Source organism: Narcine bancroftii, chromosome 1 (genome assembly GCF_036971445.1).
Source record: "Narcine bancroftii isolate sNarBan1 chromosome 1, sNarBan1.hap1, whole genome shotgun sequence".
Taxonomy (NCBI): domain Eukaryota; kingdom Metazoa; phylum Chordata; class Chondrichthyes; order Torpediniformes; family Narcinidae; genus Narcine; species Narcine bancroftii.
Genome location: NC_091469.1, coordinates 232,640,311 through 232,646,310, shown reverse-complemented (window position 1 = coordinate 232,646,310; position 6,000 = coordinate 232,640,311). Strand labels below are relative to the sequence as shown.

Sequence of the window (6,000 nt, the reverse complement as noted above, 5' to 3'; positions counted from 1 at the left end):
ACAGTACTGCAAGACTTTGGACTTCCTGGACCCCCTGTGGTACAGGATCAGTGGGTCTCGGGGACTCTGGCTCAAGTTGTGGTGTGGATTGGTCCACTTCCCGAGCAGTGTCCTCCGCAACCCTGAGTCGGGTACTCGGTAGTTCCTGGCACACTTGAGGCATTTGATCCATAGTTCCAGCGGGTGCCAGGTCTCTGATTGAGATGGTGTCCTCTCTGCTGTCAGGGTATGCCACATAGGCATGCAGCAGGTGCACCTTCTCGATCAGGTGGTCTGTCTTGCTTTTCCTCACGTGCTTTCTCTCTTTTTTTAAATTTTTTATTTTTCACACCATAAACCACATTGATCAAGATACATACATTTTCTTTTTCAAATATATACAGTGTCGTTTTCTTCCCCCCCCTCCCTCTTCCCATCCCACCCTCCCTACCTTCCCTCCCATTCATTTAAAGTTCAGAATCTAAGATACATTAAACCAGTCAAACAATGTTGTCACTCAATAAAAATTAACAAGAAATTCCACTGAGTCAATTCTTTTCATTTCCTTCTCCTTCTGTCATTTTAGGTGGTAGATGTCCCCGGTAGGTTTTCTCTATTGTGTTTCATGTATGGCTCCCATATTTGTTCAAATATTGCAATATTATTTCTTAAATTATATGTTATTTTTTCTAATGGAATACATTTATTCATTTCTATATACCATTGTTGTATTCTCAAGTTATCTTCTAATTTCCAGGCTGACATAATACATTTTTTTGCTACGGCTAGGGCTATCCTAACAAATCTTTTTTGTGCACCATCCAAATCAAGTCCAAATTCTTTGTTTTTTATGTTACTTAGGAGGAAGATCTCTGGGTTTTTTGGTATATTGCTTTCTGTAATTTTATTTAATATCTGGTTTAGATCTTCCCAAAATTTTTTCACTTTCTCACACGTCCAGATTGCATGAATTGTTGTTCCCATTGCTTTTTTACAACGAAAACATCTGTCAGTTACTGTTGGGTCCCATTTATTTAACTTTTGATGTGTAATGTATAGCCTGTGTATCCAGTTATATTGTATCATACGTATCCTCGTGTTTATTGTATTTCTCATAGTTCCAGAGCATAACTTCTCCCATGTTTCCTTCTTTATCTTTATGTTTAAATCTTATTCCCATTTTTGTATAGTTTTACCATTTGTTTCCTCATTCTCCTTTTCTTGCAGTTTAATATACATATTTGTTATAAATTTTTTGATTATCATTGTATCTGTAATCACATATTCAAAATTACTTCCCTCTGGTAACCTCAGACTGCTTCCCAATTTGTCCTTCACGTAGGATTTCAGTTGGTAACACTGTATCTTGAGTTATATTATATTTATCCTTCATTTGTTCAAAGGATAGTAAGTTATTTCCTGAAAAACAATTTTCTATTCTTTTGATCCCTTTTTTCTCCCATTCTCTAAAGGAAAGGTTATCTATTGTAAAAGGGATTAACTGATTTTGCGTCAGTAATAGTTTTGGTAATTGGTAATTTGTTTTATTCCTTTCTACATGAACCTTCTTCCAAATATTGAGCAGATGATGTAATACTGGAGAATTCCTACATTGTACCAATTTTTCATCCCATTTATATAATATATGTTCGGGTATCTTCTCCCCTATTTTATCTAGCATAATCTAGTCCAATCTGGCTTTTCCCTTGTTTGATAAAAATCTGATAGGTATCTTAATTGTGCGGCTCTATAATAATTTTTAAAGTTTGGCAGTGTAAGCCTCCTTGTTTATTCCATTCTGTTAATTTATCTAGTGCTATCCTCAGTTTCCCCCCTTTCCATAAAAATTTCCTTATTATTTTCTTTAACTCCTTGAAGAATTTCTCCATCAAGTGTATTGGCAATGCCTGAAATAGGTATTGTATCCTTGGGAAAATATTCATTTTAATACAGTTTATCCTTCCTATTAGTGTTAGTGGTAAGTCTTTCCAATGCTCTAAGTCGTCCTGTAATTTTTTTCATTAGTGGATAATAATTGAGTTTATATAGATGGCCGAGGTTTTTATTTATTTGTATACCTAGGTATCGTATTGCTTGCATTTGCCATCTGAATGGTGATTCTTTCTTAAATTTTGAGAAATCTGCATTATTCATTGGCATTGCTTCACTTTTATTTGCGTTAATCTTGTAACCCGACATTTCTCCATATTCCTTCAATTTCTTATGTAATTCTTTTATTGATATTTCTGGTTCTGTTACTATAACATCATCTGCAAATAAACTGATTTTATATTCCTTGTCTTTTATTTTTATCCCTTTTATTTTATTTTCTGCTCTTATCAATTCTGCTAGTGGTTCTATAGCTAACGCGAACAATAAGGGTGATAGTGGGCATCCCTGCCTTGCTGATCTGCTTAAGTTAAATTGCTTTGATATATATCCATTTACTGTCACTTTCGCCAATGGCCCCTTATATAATGCTTTAATCCAATTAATATACTTCTCTGGTAAACTGAATTTTTGTAATACTTTGAATAAATAATTCCATTCTACCCTGTCAAAGGCCCCTCACGTGCTTTCTCAGCAGGACTAGCCCTGGTGCCATTAGAGTAGTCCCAGTCATGAATTTCCTCTGGAACATAAACATAAGCTCGTGAGGAGTTGTGTTAGTCACCATGCAAAGGAATGACCTTATGGAATGAAGTGCCATGGGTATGGCTTCTTGCCAGCGTGAGTCTGGAAGGCCTTTGGACCAGAGAGCCAATTTCACAGTCTTCTATACGATCGTGTTCTCTTTTTCAACTTGTCTGTTCCTCCGGGATTATAGTTAGTCATCCTGCTTGAGGCAATGCCCCTTACAAGCAGGTACTGGTGTAGCTCTTCACTCATAAATGATGAGCCTCGGTCACTATGGATATAGCTGGGATACCCGAACAGGGTGAAATAGACTGCAAGACCGTGGTGGTGGTCATGTTTGGGCAGGGAATGGCAAATGGAAAACTTGAATACTCGTTGATAATGTTGAGAAAGTACACATTTCTGTTGGTTGAAGGGAGGGAACCCTTGAATCGTTCAAAGGGGTGGGATGTCTTTATCAGGTACACTTTGTCGGGGCGGTAGAAGTGCGGCTTGCACTCCGCACAGACCTGGCAGGACCTGGTTATTTCCCTGATGTCCTCGATGGAGTAGGGCAGGTTGTGTGTCTTGATGAAACGAGCCATGTGGGTGATGCTTGGGTGGCAAAGCTCATCATGCAGTGACCGCAACTGTCCCATGTGTGCAGAGGCACAACTTCCTCATGACAGGGCATCTTGAGCTTCACAGAGTACCTGGCCTGTATGCTACATCATAATTATAGATGGAGAGTTTGATCCTCCACCTAGCAATCTTGTCATTCTTTATTTTGCCCCTTTCTGCATTATTAATCATAAATGCCATCGATCACTGTTCAGTGAGCAGTGTAAATTTTCTGCCATCCAGGTAATCCCTCCAGTACCTGATGGCCTCTATAGTGGCTTGAGTTTCCTTCTCCACAGATGGGTTCCGAAGCTCGTGGCCTTGTAGGGTGCAGGAGAAAAAGGCAACTGGCTTGCCTGTCTGGTCAAGGGTAGTGGCCAGAGCTACATTAGAGGCATCATTTTCCACCTGGAAGGGTGCATTCTCGTCCACCGCATGCATGGTGGCCTTTGCGATGTAGCTCAGAATGTAGTCAAAAGCCACCTGGGCTTTGGCCGACTATGGGAAATAAGTGGACTTTAAGAGGGAGTGGACCTTATCTGCCAAGTGAGGGATCCACTGGGTGCAGTAGGAGAAGAAGCCCAGGCATCTCCTTAAAGCTTTCATGGTCCTCTGTATCAGGAGGTCTAATGGTGCACATTCGATTGGGGTCAGAGCCAATGATGCCATTCTCCACCGCATAGCCCAGGATCGCCAGACATTTCTTCCGGAACACGCACTTACTGGAGTTGTACATGAAGTTCAGAGCCTTGGCCATGTGGAGAAACCTCTGGAGGTTGGCGTCATGGTCTTCCAGAGAGTGTCCACAAATAGTGACGTTGTCGAGATCAGGGAAGGTGGCCTTCAATCCATACTTGTCGACCATTTTGTCTACCTGTCTCTGGAAGACCAAGACCCAATTGGTGATACAAAAAGGGATCCTTGGAACTGATAGAGCCTCAAATGCTATGCAGGGGCAGTCCTCTTAATGGATCAGTAACTGATGGTATGCGATGGTACTGCGCAATTTTGTTTACCAGCTGGTCTCTCCATGGGCTGTTGTAAGGTTCAATTATGTTTTTTTGAGTAGCTGCAGTGTCTCAGCTCTGATAAATTCCCAATCACCCGCTCTGTATCGCCTGCTCTTTGTAGCTATTGGTTTGCAATCGGGAGTCATGTTTGAAAACAGTTGTGGGGGGGGGGGGTTATCAATATTTTGGGTGGAGAGAATGCATGTGGAGTCCGGCTTTTGGGACGTTCTGTCCACACCATGATTGGAGGGTGTGGGCCAGAGTACTCCATGGTCACGTTTTTAGGTGACACATGAAGTCCAGGCACAGCAACACAGGAGCACACAAGTCCATCCAATTGGAACTTACAAAATTCCGTCCCTTTTACAGTTAGATATACTATACAATATTTATAAAGCTCTCAGTGGAGCCAGTGTCTACTCAGCAATCAGCTAAATGTCCATTTACCCTCACCTCCATTGTTGAGTTTTCAATCAGTGAGGTATTGCCTGATGCTCCAGAAACCCCGTCGCTCCCCATACTTGGTGCAGCCTAAGTGAAAGCGCTGGGAGGTAGGACCACAGTCTAGAATCCTTCTGTTACGGGACATGGAGGGACTGAGACTGGGGGGGGGGGGGGGGTGAGTGATGAAAAGGCAATTGTGTAAATCGAAATGAATACAACAATGTACAGTGATGGAAATGTATGGATGGGAAGAGATTTTGAATGGTTTTCCCTTTGAAAGTAATTTATAGTGAATAAAATTTATTCTTGGTTTAAAAAATCCATCTGTGGTGATGTTTCTTCCATTGTACATAGTTATCATTGTCGGTGGTATATATGGAGCTGGCCCGCCCACGGATGACTCCTGTCCCGTGGTCCTGGGCCATGAAGGTCAAGCCACCTTTCCCTTGCTGCCATTCCTATCCTGGGATTTGGGCCAGCAAGGTTCTTCTGTGTACAACAGCCTATCATTTCCAGAGGTTGTCTCTGCGGTTACTGCCAGTGCCCTACAACATGGCCTCTGCTGCACCTGCTGAGTTTCTCCAGCTCTTTGGTTTATTCGCTATCCTGTGATTTGGACATTGCCCATTGCTCTATGTAAAATGGGAGCATCCTGTGTCATATCAACAATATAATCGAGTCATCCCAGCTCTCTTCAATAAACTAAAATAGGTATATTGTGCAATGTGTACAACGATAAACCTCGTCGACGGACGGCCCAATAATAGTGACTTAACCTTGAGCAAATCTGTCTAAACGCGCAGTTAACAATCCATCTACTTGTGTTTCATACAAAATGTTTTAATATTTGGGTTGGAAGTAGCGCAAAACGATTTTAAATCCAGCAAGGGACTCAAACTTGATTAACTGCGGCCTTGCGGCCGTCCCGGCGAGCGTGCGCGCCACGGGGTCTCCATGGAAACCACCGGGGCAACAGACTCGAGACATCCGGTTGGCTTTGGGACCGCCGTTCAATTCGGGTCGGATGGGAATCGGACGCGTTCCCCGTGTCAACTGGTCGGTATCAATCCCTTTCTTCTGCTCTCCCCAACCTCGTTCGGCGACGTCATTGCGCGATAGAAATTACTTTAGTAATGGAAGATTTAGTACACAAATTCCCCAAACCTTGTTCCCTTCCCCTTTGCCGCTCTCCAGTAAAATATTTCCGGTGTGGGGGGGGGTAGTTTTTTTGTGTGTGTGGGGTCTGAATACTTTCGCTGTCATTAAAGTGGCGGCGATCCGTGTCGGATTGTTAAACATCCATGTCTCCTCGACTGGGATGTTTCCAGCG

The 6,000-nt window shown here is 42.3% G+C and overlaps 1 protein-coding gene across 5 annotated transcripts in view; it reads left to right on the top strand.

Moving 5' to 3' along the window:
* The first annotated feature begins 5,625 nt into the window (after nucleotides 1-5,625).
* Nucleotides 5,626-6,000, top strand: part of tmem232 (transmembrane protein 232) — a 93,759-nt gene continuing 93,384 nt past the window's right edge. For 4 of the 5 annotated variants that reach the window (XM_069892673.1, XM_069892693.1, XM_069892662.1 and 1 more), the window contains exon 1: nucleotides 5,626-5,726. The gene's annotated coding sequence lies outside the window, so the exon portion shown is untranslated. The remainder of the gene's footprint in view (nucleotides 5,727-6,000) is intronic. The other variant, XM_069892709.1, reaches the window with a different exon arrangement.